An 18,118-nucleotide genomic window follows, 5' to 3' on the forward strand; every position below is an offset into this window, starting at 1 on the left:
CAAGAGTAACTGCTAACGGGGGACGGTACTCAAATCACTCAAAAAATACACTCATTTTGCCGGACGGGTAGCGAGAGGCATTAAAATGAGTTACTCTTTGCCAAGCGGGTTTAAAGCATCGTGAGTGACCCAACGTGAGCGCTGAGCACACCTCCCCTCATTTTCAATGCCGCGTTTATGGTTAATCCTCACTCCCCCCCCCCCCCCCCCCCCTTTCTTACCTTCTCCTCAACGGACACACCATTCCCACGAGCGTAGCCTGACCAAAAAATTCCAGGAAATTCCGACAGTAAGTGTGCAGTTTTTTATTCACAGTACTGTTTGGCAAAATATCAATTCTTGATGGCGCGTACTGGCGATCAAATCGTTGGCTGCTTGCTCCACCGATGGCGCGTGCTGTTGGAAGAAAAACACTTGCTGTTTGATGCGTCTGCCTGAGGAATGAAAGATAAATCGACCATTAGAATGTTGAATAAAACTAGCACTATTTAAAACTTACCGATCACGAAGATCTTTTAAATTAAACGGCGACTCTGTAAGCTCGATTCACCTGCTTTGATCTGTTATCAGGAGCTTTGGTAATGAAATAGCTAGGTGTGATGGAGAATAATAGAAAAATAAAAAAAAAACATTAAAAGCAGTACGATTGTTAGAACACAAACATCATTTGGAGGATTCTTCTTCTTATGCATACACCCATATTACCCGTAGATCATGTAACAAAACATACTGCATTTACGCGTGCGTTGACATCTTTCACGATTTACTTAACCACTTTTCTATTATCATTTAATAATTTTCGCTGCATCTACCGGCACCAATCCTTCCCAAATGAAATTTGCATTCGTTCTGGCGATGAGTTTCGAACGATCACAACACAGCGCGTGAGAGAAGAACACAAAGTAAATGGCACTATGTACAAGTGTTGATCATATGGTCGTAATTAATGTGATATTAGTTTTAAATGGTGTGAAACACCAGTTTTGTTTCGGTTGAGGAGTTCAATATATTTAATGTATCTCTTTCGGAGTTCAGGAAGCGACTAGCGCTGTACATTTATACATGAGTTCAATGAGAGGTACGCTCACCTCGCGTAAATTGACAGCAACGTCAGGTTGCGTCATTTGTACTACCGACGGACATTGTATATCCCAACACCCCCGCTCAATGTTCGGAACTTACTAACCCCAAATTCGTTCGGTGTTTTTGAAAAACAGATAGAGGCAAACCTTTCGTCATTATATCAGCGATCTGATCACCAGTAGGAATATAATTTACCAATACTTGCCCCCGCTGAATTTCTTCATGCACGAACCGATGCCTTACGTCGACATGCTTTAGACGACCACTCTCGCTCATCCTCGACCACTCGAATGGTTGATTGATTGTCCTCGTGGTAAACAACCGGTAGCTCCGGTTCTTTCTCCAGATCCCGCAACAGCCGCACAAGCCATTTTCCATGACAAACAGCCACACTCAACGCCACTAGTTCTGCCTCGGTTGACGATAACGCAATCGTCGACTGTTTCCTTGTCAACCAGCTTACAGCTGCACTGCATACTCGGAACAGATATCCCGTCAATGAGCGTCGATCCGTCAGATCATTCGCCCAATCTGCATCTGTTTTCCTTCGTGACATGCTTCACACACAAACTCGTTTCCCGGATTCTTCACATTTGTTTCCATACCATATACCATTCCTTTGGAGATGATATTTTTCAAATTCTTAGCACTCAAATGGCCATAGCGTCGATGCCACAGCTCTAATTCTTTAGGCACACGACCACATGAATAGAAACTCGCACTATTGTTATCAAATTCTCGATAAAGCACTAGCTCGTACAATTTACCGCGGCGTTCACCTTTGGCAACTGTTGTGGACAGACCGCTGCCTCATCCTGAGGGCTCACTGTTGACAGCAGGGCTGTCATCCTGTGACGTCCTCAGTGAGGATCGCGGCGCGAGCAGGACCAGTCGTCCTCTCCCCGCATTGCGTGCGTTTGTTGTATTACACATACCAAAGATTAGTGTTAAAATACATATTCTGTTTGTGCCGTACACACCGTGTTTACGTTTCATTTGTGCGGACACAACAGCAACGATGCCAGAATCGTTTTCTGTTGTAACAATTCCATTTGCAAACAACACTTTCGATCCAGCAGTTTCCACTTTTCTCACAGACAATAAGTTCACTCGCGCTTCGGGAATGTAAAGAACGTCTTTCAATGTTATTCCCGTTGATTCTCCGTTTTCCGAAAAAGCAAACAACCTCACATCGCCACACTCCATTGCAACAATAGTTTCGCCTTCTTTTGCTACTGAAATGTGCATAGGTTGCTTCATGGGAACAAGCCTTTTGAAAAGCGACCGATCATTCGACATGTGTTCAGATGATCCGGAGTCGACAATCCAACTTGCTTCCACGAATTCCACAGCGTCGCCACCAAAGAAACACACATCACTCTTCACCAAGTGCGCATTGTTTCCTTCCAGCACTTTTTGTTTGTCTTTTTCTGGACAATCGGCAATCTTGTGCCCCTCGCGATGACAACCGAAACACTTGAACTTTATGGTTTTCTGTTATTGTTCTTTTGCTGTTTCTTTGTACTGGTCCCTGCAAATGCAGCGTCGTCTATTCTTGTTTCACGCGTTGTACCACTTTCCTTTGAACTGTGCTTGATTTCTTCGTCAAGAAGTCTGCACTTTACAAAATCCATCGTCAAGTTTTCCTCTGGCATAGTTTCTATTACAGTAACTACCGTCGAAAACTTTGATCCGAGCGTTAGAAGCAAATAGCATACCGTATCTATTTCTTCTAACTTTGCACCGGTGGATTTGTATTCCCTAATCAAGCGATCAAACACAAGGAAATGGTCTTGTAGACCACCACTAGTGTGTCGCAACGTCAAAAGCCTTTTCTGCTAGTGAAGCCGGGCAATGCTTTTACGTTCAAACACACGTTGTAACGCATTCCAAATTTCTTTTGGAGTCACCTTGTCCTGGATATACTCCAACATGTCATCACTCATTCTCGAAATCAGCAGGGATTTGCAACGACGATCTTTCTTCACGCGCGATTTGCCTTTCCCTTTCTTTGACACTATTTCATTCGCGGCATCTTCCGTTGTTTCGTCGAAATCTACATCCGCTTCCAGTTCGATGCAGCATCGTAGCTCTTGCTCTTCCAAAAGCGTTAGCATCCGAAACTTCCACTGCGGATAATTCGACGCGTTCAACAAAGGAACACGTGCCGTTTCACTTTCACGATCCATTGTCTATATTAATCACTCAACTTAACTAGTCAGGTGCTCTGGGCCCATAACCTAATGTGATATTAGTTTTATATGCTGTGGAACACCAGTTTTTTTTCGGTTGAGGAGTTCAATATATTTAATGTATCTCTTTCGGAGTTCAGGAAGCGACTAGCTCTGTACATTTATACATGAGTTCAATGAGAGGTACGCTCACCTCGCGTAAATTGACAGCAACGTCAGGTTGCGTCATTTGTACTACTGACGGACATTGTATATCCCAACAATAATAAAGTACAGTAGAACGTCGATTATCCGGGGGCGGATTAACCGGCGGGCGGCTTAACCGTGCGCATAAATGTGACAGCTGTTCAAACGTACAGCGAACATTTGCAGCGATAGTCAAGTGGGCAACCAGATTTTTGTGCAGCTTTGAGGTAGTTAACACGACATCATAGCACCGAAACCAAAACACCAGCACCGAAACAATGCAACACCATTCATAGCGAAGTATGCTATGATCAACAAAGTATTCATCGGAACCAGAACCAGCATCAACATCGTATCAACATCTGGCCAAATCAAACCTCTAATAAATAACCGTAGCATAAACATAATAACCATAGCATAAACAATGAAAAGTAGGGAACCGAACATTATATAACATGAAATCAGGAAATATTAGCCAGTTCTAACCAACATCTTGAACTAAGAATATGTGCGCGACGAATTGAAAAAAATAAAATTATTTTTTTTAATACAATTCTAACGCATGTGTTCTTAACTAGGTGTCTCAGGGTATTTTCGAAATTCATTTTTGTTCATGAACAGTTGTTAAACCTATAGATATTGATTAAAATAATATTTTAATAACGATTAATCGATTAATTCAAGTTGGATTAATCATAAAACTAATAAAAACTAGTAATAAAATAATTTTTATATGAAAATTGCATTTCTTGGACCATCCGTGCAAATCGATTAACCGGCAACCGTCCGGTCCCGAGCTGCCCGGATAATCGACGTTCTACTGTAAGCACAATACGAAAAGAGGAAGAAGAGACACGTCATTCTCCATACAAAATGTATGGAATACCCGGGTATGCTGGTTGCCAACTTACGTGATAAAGTTTAAAATAAATCAAAATGAAAAACTAACAGGCTGTTTAAAATTACAATTTATGCACCAAAAAATCAGAAATTAAAAGTTAGGAGGCAACCGTAAATTTCAGGTCAATTAAAGCAATGATTCAAAAGTGATTTCAGTTTAAAGTCAAAAAAATACCCGGGTATCCGGTTGCCAACTTAAAGGGTAATACGGTAAGTTAACTTTTTTGTTTTTTTTTGACATTTCACATTTTTGTTTGACATTTGTATAAATGCGACGGGTTGTAAATATGTCATTGGACGTTTAATGGCTACACATCACATTCTGTTGGCCGACAATAAATATATTTATTAATGAGTCAAAAAATATTTTTTAATTAAAATTATACAGTAAAAATTCATAAATATACATTTTAAGTTAAGTTATTTCTTATTAAGTTAAGTTAAAAGATTATTGAAAGTGTTGCGATTGCATGTTACGTTTTTTTGATTGTAAGCAAGCAGCTCAGATCTACATTTTTATCATAACGAATAAATCACATTGACTTTCATATAATGATAACTTTGTCAAGTGAATCGATGGCGGTCGTTGGTATTTTCTTCGACTACCAATGTGTCCCGATTCTCATACAACCATTCTTCTCCGGTACAAAAAAATCGCCTGTAGAGTTATTAATTACACACTCTACTAATTCTTTTACTACCATTTCTTCATTGTCCAACGAAACTTCTTGACCATCTATACAGGGTTTTACAAGTCAGAATCGAATGTCAGCAAAACTATTTCAAAAGTTCAAGATGCAGTTAAGCTGTAAAAAGTTGTTGTTTCACCGCACCGATACTATTTTCAATAGCGCAATTTGATTTTTAAATCACTCAAGTTGTTTTTTAGAGGCTTTTCGCATCGTTTTGTAAATTAAATCACGCATTTTCAGATTATTCGTATATAATTGAATTATTTAGTGCATTTCTAGCGTTATATTTATGAAACATTACGTATTTATTGTAAAAAATAAGATTTCTTTGCAAAAAGCTACCAGCACAAGCTTATGTAAACATGTACAATTTTTATGTAGCTTTTTGCACAGAAAATCGCCTTTTTTACCATAAATACGTAATATTTCATAAATATAATGCTTAAACGCATAACAGCATTGATCTCAATCATGTAATCTAAAAATGCGCGTTTAAATTAGCAAAACGATGCGAAAGGCCTCTAAAATAACAACTTGAGTGATTTAAAATTCATTTCGCGCTTCTGAAAAATAGCATCGGTGCGGTGAAACAACAACTTTTGACAGCTAAACTGCATCTTGAGCTTCTGAAATTGTTTTGCTGACATTCGATTCTGACTTGTAAAACCCTGTATCGAATAGCCACCGACGAATGCCTTCATCACTAGTTTTCATTTCACTAACGGACCCCATCGATATTACTGACCGACTTAATTCGTTAAAGGTGACTTCTATTTTGTTAATATGTACTGCAGTGCATGGATAGCCGTCTATTAATATATTTGACGAATTTTGGAAAGTAGCTTGATTGATTTCATCCCATGTTTCCAAAAGTCAATGTATCATGAGCCGCAATCTTAATCGTGTGTATTGACGGAAATGTATGAGCGTTTCTACATACACCGAGACTGCAGCTGAGAGATGGCTGTGAGAGAATTGACAATCGGTTTCTCATGCCGGTGTGTGTAGAAGCTCTGAAAAGCGCCGAGATGAGACTTTTAAAATGATGTTGAAAAAATCCATTTTAATCGCTAAAATGAAATCAAAAAAGTTTCTTTTACTTTTTAATAATATATCTGCGATTATTAGACGGCAAAAATGCAAACTATAATTGATCGATCGCTATAAACTGCCAATTCAATTTTTTCTCAGCTCCATCGTTCTTTGCATGCTGAGGAGATTTTTCTCACCGAAAATGGTGTCTGTCGCTGTCAAAGTATGCTGTCAGTTATTTTCTCAGCTGCATTCTCGGTGTATGTAGAAACGCTCTATGACTTGCTTTTTTACATTGCTCGATACAGTAGAACGTCGATTATCCGGGCAGCTCGGGACCGGACGGTTGCCGGTTAATCGATTTGCACGGATAATGGTCCAAGAAATGTCAAACGCATATAAAACATATGAAATTCACTAGTTTTATTATTAATTCACCTAGAATCAATCGATTAATCGTTAGTAGAATATTATTTTATTCAATAACTGTAGGTTTAACAACTGTTCATAAACAAAACTGAATTTCGAAAATACCCCTAGACACTACAGAGCTGTACAAGAAACTGGTTACCCAATTGAGTATCGCTGCAAACTTTCGCCGTACGTATGAACAGCTGTCAGATATATGCGCACGGTTAAGCCGCCCACCGGTTAATCCGTCCCTGGATAATCGACGTTCTACTGTATCTGTTTTCATCTTTCCGCCATGCTAATTTTCTTCCCATTCCGTCATGGCTATATATTTATTTATTTAGGTTTACGTTACAGTCGTTGCCGCTAAATTTTGACTCTAACTCACCTATTTTTGTCTCGAAGGCACCAATTTATGACAGCGTGTCACGATTTTTGGCTCGAAGACATCAATTTTTGACTGTGAGTCAATCATTTATTTACAAAATTTTACGTAATTTCTTAAACTGTGTGTTCTGAAATGATTGAAATCAAGTTTAGTATTGACTACTTTATTGATAGAATTTAATATAAAACAATTGTTTAGCCAATTTTGGAAGTTTCAATGGAGTGAAGAAAATTTGCATGTATTTTCAGCTGAAAACAGGGCTTTCAAATTTGTAAAATATATTCATTTTTTCTCAAAACAATTTGTACAGTTTTTGCATCGTTCATGCGTTGTGAAATAACAATTATTAAAAATCTGCTTAAATACCTTGTAAAATTGTCATGATTCCTTCAAGAGCAAAAAAATGATGACTTACAGGCAAAAATAGGTGCGTTAGAGTCAAAAATTGATGCGCACTGTCAAAATTTGATGCCATAGAGCCAAAATTAGGTGGCAACGACTGTATCGCTATATTAACGAATACGCATAAGTCTGATGGTATTATGCATCCACGGAACAGACAGTAACATCGCGGTCACGGAAATAACGCGTGAAAACCCTAGATCAAATCCGAAGCAAAACGTAAACACACCCGATTGCTTTGACCAAAGTCTTTGAAAGAGAACAGGTCGAAGCGTTTAGAGTAAATTGACAGAAAGCCATGGGAAAATTTTGACAGTTTAATTGAACATTGTTTATGTTTAGCGATGGACGTTGCTATGGAGTGAATAAGAATTTTGTTCAGCATTTTGCACTCATTTCCTATTAGAATATTACAAGAACTAGAATCCAAAATGGTTCCTTTTATCATTCGACGTCGGGTTGTAAGCAGAAGACGGTATACATATTGTACATGTATGTGCCGATACGATGTTTCATGTTACTCTCAGTGTTTAAATGAAAGTAAATAGGACTTCTGTTACCCAGTTGGAACATGTGAAGTGCTGTTTTATGCCTGTTAAACTTTTCGTTCTTCCAGCATGACCATTGCAAACGGTAGTGATTCGTGGCCACTGAATGGCAAGCAATGAGGTTAACTGTATACAGAGTAGACTGCAATTACTTCTCCTTTATTTTCCAGCAGTGATTGACTGCAAGAAATTTAACCAATATAATCTTCCTAATAGTAAATTTGTCCACTTTTCCACGTTAACTATTAGCCGTTTTTTTGTAAACACTTTTTCATGAAACTTTCAAAAGCGAGCTGAAAATGGCAACCTAGCAACGGGCTTTGCATCGACCTGTTCTCCTTAATAGATCTTGGCTTTGACGCTCGATGAGCAACAACATGAAATAAAATTGTTACCATGAAATAAATTGACCATTTTCTCCCTCGGTTTATCTGGTACTTCCACTCGATCATTTAACAACACTACATTCTCAATTCCAATACTGTTACTAACTCTAGCATAATCTCTCAGTTCATAATTTATGTTTTTCGACCATACATGTTCACGTTGCTGTGCATTTGTTGTAATATAGTGTTATATATGAACCCTGGTATTTGACAGTTGTGTCATAACGCCTGACAGGTTGACCCTACCTTTCGTTTGTTGTTAAATGTCATTCCTTCTTTGCACCTTATCGAATTCGTTGTTATTTTTTGCATCAACTCCTTAAACAAACCTCATGTGAATTTTTCTGCCTAATTAATGAGAATTAAATACATAACATATATTATTTTGAAATGTTTAAACCATCTCTATGTAAATATTTGTAATGATATGGTTTATTATCTACAATACAAAATAAAATATAAATTAATACAATTATAAAACATAAACAACGGAATTACAAATATTTCGGTCGGGAGCGAACAGGCGCTATTTGTGCGGGCCGCTCGCGTGTGTGCGAAGGATCATCAGCTGATTCTGGAATATGGTTGGGTTGTAGTTGTTGTAAGGATTGAGATAGGACAGGGAAATAATAATAATAAAAATAAATAAAAAAAAAGGAAGCAAGTGATGAACTAATATATCAGTTGAATGAGAAGGAGTAATACTGATAGGAACGGTTAATAATAATATTCAAAACAAAAATTGAATTACCCTTGCAAGAAAATATTTAATCAAGCAATTTGCTTGAAAGGGCGAAAGAGCGTCAAGCGCAAAACAGGCCGGGCGAAACTGGAAAGTAAAGGAAGTTGGGGAAGACGGACGCCAGTCTTGTGGTTGATCAATTGAAGCAAGGTTGTGGGGAGGTTTAAAGCGAGGAAATAAAGAAAAAAAGTTTGATAAAAGTAAAAAAAATAGATAAAAGTGAAGAAAAATGTCCATCGATCACGACAATGGCGCAAGTCGGTGAGTTGTGAGTAAAGAAGCTCTCGACAAGAATGTAGCGCGTTGAATTCAAGTGAAGATCGTCATAAAAATACGACGCACGCGACACAGAAAATGGCGGTGCCCTGTCAAGCGGATAAAATTGTAATGGGTTCGGATGATAGCTACGGTCGCCATGTCATGCGATGATCGTACAACTGTACTTCGAGTACCGTCGCGGTAGGTCAGTTTTTACTGACATGAGCCGAGGTGGATTAAAACTTCGTTCGAGCGGACTTTTCGACACTTGATCGTCCAGGCGATCATAGAAACCTTTAGGAGGTTTCCCTTACTGGAAACGTTGGAGTTTAGAGGCCTTACCTTGGGCAGGGGGACATATCTAAACTCTTTAAATGAGAACTCGATAGATGTAGGATGGGCATAGTCCTATCCTGACAGTCCGAACGAATCTGACTTGCCATGATCGGAGTTGGTTTTAATTATACTCAAATGAAGTTAAAGGTTTCTCACATTTGGTTCCGGGTTGTATGTTGGAAAGTTATTGTTTTCACTCAGCTAGTTACGTTTGTCTTTTGTTGACAAGAACGATGGTTCTTGTCACTAAGTTCCTGTTTTGGGTTTAATGCATATACTGTTCCTGCTTTGGGTTACATGCTGTTTCTGCTTATGTTGTGCGTTTCGGTTGTTTTTGATAAGTGTGTCACATCTGTTATTTGTTTGAATGGACGGCCTGAACTCTTCCGGTTGCGGTGCTATGGTATGATCTGATTTACTGAATGTGTTATAATGAATGTGTTACAATGGTGTGGCTTTCCAAAGTGTGTTACAATGTGTTTATAGCTGATAGTGTGTATTACAATATGTTCTGTATAGCAGATATGCTACAAAATGTTGTACAGTTTTCATCCACAATACTTTTTTTATATAAAGACCCCGTACGATTTTAGTTAACACTTTAAAATTCTTTAATGATCATAAATAAGATATTACGGATTAAATATATACTCGTGTGTGAGCGTCGATATATACGATATACGACGAAATTATATACATATATATGTATGTACAAGTATGTCTTTGCCGAAGTAAAGGCGGAAAGAAAGTGTTTCAATATGGCGACGTGTGGTTTCCAGTGCAGAGAAATAATAAGTCGCGATTTTTCTTTTCGAAAATTGCTCAACTGTTTTCTATTATTTTTTGGAGAAGGAACTGTAATTTCGAAGACATACTTATAGAATTATAATATAGTACGAAGCTCGCGCGTGTGTGTCTGTGCGTGTGCACGTGTGTATGTATATGTGTGTCCCGGTAACAAAAAAAAAAAAAAAAAAACCACACGATCACGTAAATAAAATGGAGGGTTCAAATTTTAAAACAGAAAAAAAAAGTTTTACAACGAACCATCTTCTTTATATAGACGTTTTTTTTCACATTGTTTTACTATTAGTTATTTACATCGGTTTTTTTAAACAAAAATATATTAAATTTTAATAGCTTAAAGTAATACATATGATAACTGTGTAATATACAGGCGCGTACCTGTGCGCACCGGGCACTTGTGTGCATGTACATACTCATGTGCATATGCAAGCAATAATACGCTTATCAAAAAAAAAAAAAAAAACAATACCTAGACTAGCAAATCCTGAGTGATTTGGCAATATGGAAAATTCAAGAATACAGCCAGCTCCCTGAGAGGACGGTGCTTCCCTGAGAGGAATTTCTTGAAAAATTAACCATGTATCCCTGAGAGGACACTGTTTTCCTGAGAGGAATTTCCAGAAAAATTAACCATGTATCCCTGAGAGGACACTGTTTCTCTGAGAGGAATTTTCCGAAAAATATATATTAAAAAATGCATGACATAGACACATCTTGTTTCCGAGACACGTGAACCCGAGATAAATAGTATAATTTTAAATCAATTTACAAACAACAAATAGTTTTATCTCTTTTCACGGATATGTACCCAAAAATAATTTAAGTTTAAAAAATAATAATAAAAAAAAAATACTTTATGCATCACAAATTATCCCAATTTAAATATTATACTTAAATACTCAACCGTACGTCTCGGGAACGCGTAAACTCGCACCTTATGAACAGGCTGTGTACTTCTAGTATTAACTTCTGACGCGAACGATACGGTCTCAGCACCTCTATCAGCATTCCATAATACTTAACAGAACTATATTTTGGTTTGTCTTCATAGTTAATTTATTTATGGTGGTATTGTTTTCGCGTTTTGTTAATATTTTATCATAGCATGACACAGGCCAACATTGATGCATTAACGGAGGCTTTATTAGCAGAAAAAAACAAGAATGCCCTCTTGGAGAAAGAACTTAAGGAAACTCGTAAAAAGATCCGGCATAACACCTGGATAGAAGAACCTTCGGAAAATCAACCGTTTAACCCCAAACCATACGGGTCCTCGACAATGATCCAAACACCAGTACAGTCTACTAACGAACTTTCGATGCTTACGTCGATGTCATTCGCCTCGTTACAAGTTTCCACTTGTACTCCCAAGGAAGGAGAGGAAGTGGATAAAAAATCCTTCGAACGATGGAAGGAACAGCTCGAAGCAGCAATGAAATTCGCAGGCATTTTTAACGAAAACATGAAAATGAATGCTTTCAAAATGAAAGCAGGTTATTCCTTATTAGATACTCTGGAAGCTACATCACCGAATGATTCATCGAGCGATGCACAGTTATTCCCGTATACTAATTCAATGGAAAGGTTGCATAAATACTATAGCTCACACGATTACGTTTTCCTACAGCGACAAAAATTACGTTCTATGAATCAGAATGACGGCGAGTCCGATTTAACATACGTAAAGAAAATAATTGACCTAGCAAAGCTCTGCAATTACAAAGACAACCAATTGATAGAAACAGTAGTCGACGTGATCCAAGCACATGCTACTAATCCAAGAGTCCGTAAGACAGGAATAAAAGTTCTAAGGAAACGTGGATCAATAACAGATCTTTTGGACAAAGTGCGAGAATGCGAAATGGAACAAATGAACGATATACATTTCGCAAGGACCCACCAGCAAAACTCACAAGTCCAACCATGAGCACTAGTGGCCGCCGTGTCCAACAGCTCTTACCATAACAATGGGCCTCGTATGGGAGGATTCCATCGCGGTAACTCACTGTACCATCAGAAATATTGGGGCATGCAAAGCGGAAGAGGAACATCTAGACTAACACCATCGCGGATTTCATCAAATAGACCTTCCGGAGGTCGTCGCGAACCATGTGGAAGATGCACTAGCAACTATCATTCTTCTGAGAACTGCCACGCCATCAGCAAAAGATGTCGCAACTGCCACACCGTAGGGCACATCAAACGTGCATGCCGTCAGGGGATTCAGGATAAAACCAAACGTCGCACAGAGGAAGAAGAAGCAGGATCACCAGCAATTAAGACCCGGAAGATCGCGGCAATTATGGACAGCAATAACACGCCCGAAATAACCAGTGATAAAGAGATCGTAAGTGATATACAATCATCTGATCTTATCTGACCGCTCGATCAAATTATATATTCCTATACTGAATTCTATGATTTTTCTATTCACTCACATTCTAAATTTATTCACGCTTCTAAATTGTTCACAAAAGAGAATTCCAAGAATTAACGCCTTAAAATTTGTTATGGTTTGCAACTGACGAATTAGGTATAAAAAAAAAAAAAATAAAAATAAATAATATTAATACAGCGATAGTACTTACAGTTTCTTGTTAAAAATATATTCCACAAGCTACAACTTTATTTAACATGGTACACCTAACATACCTATTATTAGTTCGGGACGAGATACCGGAACGGAATGATATTAAATTAGAGTACAGATAGTTATTATATTCTATTTGAAGGAATATTTTATACAGGTACAGTATCGGACATTAAGATAGGACCCTTTTTTTCAATGCACCGTGCACTTGTTTTGCCACGTTACTCGTGTTTGTGTGTGTGTATGTGTGTATGTGTGCGTGTATGTGTGTGAGTGTGTGTGTGTGTGTGTGTGTGTGTGTGTGTGTGTGTTTGTGTGTGTGTGTGTGTGTGTGTGTGTGTGTGTGTTTGTGTGTGTGTGTGTGTGTGTGTGTGTGTGTGTGTGTGTGTGTGTGTGTGTGTGTGTGTGTGCATGTGTGTGTGTGTAGTAGTAGAAAGTTAGTGTGCTTTTTAATGTGTATTTGCACGTGCGCGGGTTTGTGTCTGAAAAACATAGCTTGCCATGATGTCATATTGCGTTGAAATTATTCTTATTATGTGTGTTATCATGTGAAACATTGTGCGTTTACACTTGGATAAAAACTTAAGTTTGCATCGACAGCAGCCCTTGTTCCTCGGACGAAAACGCAGGTGTGCTGTTTCATGAATGTGAATGCGACACCGGTGCGAAATGGACACACGCACAATAGCAATGAACTCGGCATTCTCTCACAGGTGTTTCTCCAGTGCACGCCATTGAAAGGCCTTCGTGCATCTCTGCGATGCACGTTGTGTGCGAATGGTAAACTTTGTGCGTGCATTGAGCTGGCGCGCAGTTGTTCTTTTCAATGGGCGTTTTGTTTCATGAGCGCGGCAGTATTCTGTTCTCGATTTTGAAGGGAAGACGCTTACTCGCGTACTCGTTGATAGTTTTTATCCATGCGATGTTTTCGCTGCTCGACAACGATGTAATTCATCGCGTATAGAAGTAGAACGCAGGCAGAGCACGGGATCAGCCGTGTCCAAGTTTTTAACCAGCGCGTTCTTGACGGTCCAAGCAAGCAATGTTAGTAACAATGGGTCGAGGTAAACGTTGTACCGATTATCAGCGCCATATGTAAAAGCGAATGGCTGCTGCTGGCATTAAGCGCAAAAGGATCGAGTTCGTAATGGAACGATCGCGCACTTTTGTGGCAAACGCGCTTCGGACAACCGAAACGTGCTTAGACAACTGAAACGCGCTTGGACAACCGAAACGCGCAAGTCAACCGGTCGTCCTCAGAAGACCACGGCGAAAGAAGACCGTAACATTGTTAATATATCGAAAACACACTGATCGCGAGGGCGGTGGTCCTGCTTATCACACCAAAAACCTAACCCAAAACACAAAAAAGCTACTTACAAATCTATCCGAAACGACCTACTTGTGAAACAAACACACACATCAATACACATTCAAACATACATCCACACACACACACACATGCACACACACATACACACACACACACATACACACACATACACACACACACAAACACAAACACATACAAACCACACATAAACTTGGCCCAACGGGTGCACGGTGCGTTAAAAACCCAATGCCCTATCTTTCTGTCCGATACTGTACATGCGTATGTATATACATACGGACATATATACATGGGTATACGGCGTACACGTATATATGTGCGGGTGGGCGCTTATATGTACACACGTATATACATAAACCAGACATATTGAATTTTAATGTACTTCCAGGATATGATGAAAGTGGCGAGTAAAGACAGCTATTTACAGTTAACAAAGTCCCCTGAACAGACAACCGCTATAAATAATGACCAGTTGTGCTCAGTCGAGAAGGGATCGACAACGAAGGCTTTATTGTCGGATATGTCGCAGGCGTTCCTGTGAATTTCATGATTGACTCCCGAGCGGACGTGAACACAGTAGCTGAGGATATTTATGAAGAGTTAAGAGCAAGTGACCCTAGAACGAACCCGATATACAATATAAAAGATGGAACCGATCGGACATTGAAAGCTTACGGGGTACAGAAGGAAATTCCTGTGGTTGCTTCCTTCATAGCCGAGCTCTACATATCTGAAGAACGCATATCTTGAAGTAAGAAAAATTCTACGTTATTGCAAAAGCAAAGCCTTTGCTTAGTAGAAGTACAGCAATTAGATATAGCGTGCTGCAATTGGGCTTGAACGTGCCAGTAAAATGTTGCGCATCAGAAATCTATAATCGGTTGTTACCGGGAGAAATACTGGCGATATCAATGTCGGGAGAGTTCCCAAAATTCAACGTTGCTCCTGTAGTTCTCTCATACGATCGAAGCTTACCACCATCTCGAAACGTTTTTACCAATATACCAATCGCTTTCAGAAACGAAACAGAAAAGCGTTTAGAGAATCTCTTATCCTCCGGGATTATAGAACGCGTAAATGAACAAATGGACAAGTCTTTTTGCTCGTCACTCCTGGTAGTACCGAAGGGTAAAAACGACATCCGACTAGTCGTTGATCTTCGAGGACCAAATAAATGTATCGTAAGATCGCCGTTCAGAATGCCAACGTTGGAAGCGATACTATCAAAACTAAACGGGGCATCATGGTTTTCGACCATAGATTTGACTAGTGCCTTTTTCCACGTTGAGCTCCACGAATCCTGTCGTCATCTAACGAATTTCTTCGCTGGTAACGGTACTTACCGTTTCAAAAGATTGCCGTTCGGATTATGCAACTCACCAGATATCTTCCAGGAACTTTTACAAACCGTTGTCCTTGCTGACTGCCCAGGAGTCCTTAATTACTTAGACGACATTCTAGTGTTTGGCTCTACTAAGAAAGAACACGATCGACACTTAGATTCAGCCCTTTTAAGATTGCGCGAACATAATGTCCGTTTAAACGACAACAAATGTATATTCGGTGCAAGGTCCGTTAAATTTCTGGGATTCAACTTATCTGGTGACGGATGGAGAGTTGAGGACGACAAGAGAAAAGCCATTGAGAACTTTCGTAGACCGGAATGCTTATCCGAAGTCAAAAGTTTCTCAGGGCTAATGAATTTTGCAGAACGTTTCATCCCTAAAAGAGCCGAAAAAACAGAGAGACTAAGAACTCTTGCCAGATCCGAGACATTTTACTGGACGAGGGAAGAAGAAAATGAATTTCAATTTCTGACTAGGGAAGCTCTTAACGCAATTAATAGACTCGGATATTTTGATGCAAAGGATACCACATAACTTTATGTTGACGCGTCCCCAACACGACTCGGCGCAGTACTTGTACAATTTAACGACGCAAAAACACCACGTATAATAGCTTGCGCTTCCAAATCACTCACATCATCAGAAAAAAGATACCCTCATACGCAGAAAGAAGCTTTGGCAATAGTATGAAGTGTAGAAAGGTTTACCTATTACTTGATAAACAAATTCTTCACTATTAGAACAGACTCTGAGGCTAATGAGTTTATATTCGGCAGCTGCCAACGTACGGGTAAAAGAGCGATTACAAGGGCAGAAGCATGGGCTCTTCGTCTTCTTCCATATCAATTTAATGTAGCTAGAATACCCGGAGATTTGAACGTTGCCGACGCACTTTCACGATTGATCGGTAAGTCTCAAACAGACGACGCGTTCGATGAAGATAACGAAAAACATTTGCTATATGCACTGGACGCTGGCGATATGAATATCTCATGGACAGATATACAAACATCATCCGAATCAGACGAAGAACTGCTAGCTGTTAGAACGGCAATTCAAAACGGGAAGTGGATAAAATCCCTCCGGCGATATGAGGCAGAAAGCAAAAACCTCGAAACATTAGGACCTATCGTTTTCAAGGGCGACCTTATAGTACTACCTACAAATCTTCGAGCTAGAGCACTAGAAGCGGCCCATCGAGGTCACGTCGGTTGTGGGGCTACAAAGAAGATACTGCGAGAATTCTTTTGGTGGCCGAATATGTCGAGGGAAGCAGCGGATTACGTGAGTAATTGCGAGACCTGTATCGTAGTCTCGAAAAGGAACCCACCTATACCCTTATCATGTAGAGAATTACCTAACGGACCGTGGGAGATTTTACAGATCGATTTCCTATCCCTACAGGGTTTTGGATCGGGGGAGTTTCTGCTGATCGTAGATACGTATTCTCGTTATTTACACGTGTCAGAAATGAGACTGACAAATGCTAAGAGTACCAACGCAGCCCTATCTAAAGTCTTTTCAATATGGGGGTTGCCTAAATTGTTCAAAGCGATAATGGGCCTCCTTTTCAGAGTTCGGAATTTATTCAATATTGGGAAGCTAAAGGGGTTAGGGTTAGAAAATCAATACCCCTAAGCGCACAGTCGAACGGAGCGGTAAAACGACAGAACCAAGGTGTCATTAAGGCGGTAGCAGCAGCAAAAGCAGAAGGAAGGAACTGGAGAATATCATTGGACGAGTACGTCCATACTCATAACACACGAAAACATCACTCGCGTTTGGGAATAACACCCTTTGAACTGCTGGTGGGATGGCGGTATCGAGGAACCTTTCCTTGCTTGTGGAGGTCCAAGTATGAACCGGATAGAGACGAGGTACGGGAAAATGACAACTTATCAAAACTAATAAGTAAACAGTACGCAGACAAACATCGAGGAGCAAAAGAAAATGACATCGCAACCGGCGACATAGTTTTAACAGTTACTTCTCAAAGAACAAAAACCGATCCTACCTTTTCCAACGAAAGGTACACGGTATTAACGAGAGAAGGCGCCAAGGTTGTTATCGTAGACGGGTCCGGGAATAAGCTAACTAGAAATGTCCGAGATGTCAAGCGCGTTCCAAATATTAGTGATAACTCTTCAGTCGAGGATCAGGGATTAACAGAGGAAGATTGTTTTACAACGCTACCAATGTCTGTTTCACAACAAGTTACCGATAATAGAAACAATATAGAAGCTAGACCTAAGAGAGACATTCGCATACCGGAAAGATTCAAAAATACACTAATGTACCATATTTGTTGATTAAGAGTAGAGGTGGCGTAGGATGTAGGGATTGAGATAGGACAGGGAAATAATAATAATAAAAATAAATAAAAAAAAAGGAAGCAAGTGATGAACTAATATATCAGTTGAATTAGAAGGAGTAATACTGATAGGAACGGTGAATAATAATATTCAAAA

General features: G+C 39.4%; 1 long non-coding RNA gene across 1 annotated transcript; it reads right to left on the minus strand.

Annotated features, from left to right (window-relative positions):
* Positions 1-281: 281 nt before the first annotated feature.
* LOC125906511 (uncharacterized) lies at positions 282-912 on the minus strand. Its single transcript, XR_007451889.1, has 3 exons — positions 706-912; positions 500-590; positions 282-434 (listed from the first exon to the last, which is right to left on the minus strand). It is a non-coding gene; the product is annotated as an uncharacterized LOC125906511 (long non-coding RNA).
* Positions 913-18,118: the final 17,206 nt, after the last annotated feature.

Source organism: Anopheles coluzzii, chromosome 2 (genome assembly GCF_943734685.1).
Source record: "Anopheles coluzzii chromosome 2, AcolN3, whole genome shotgun sequence".
NCBI lineage: Eukaryota > Metazoa > Arthropoda > Insecta > Diptera > Culicidae > Anopheles > Anopheles coluzzii.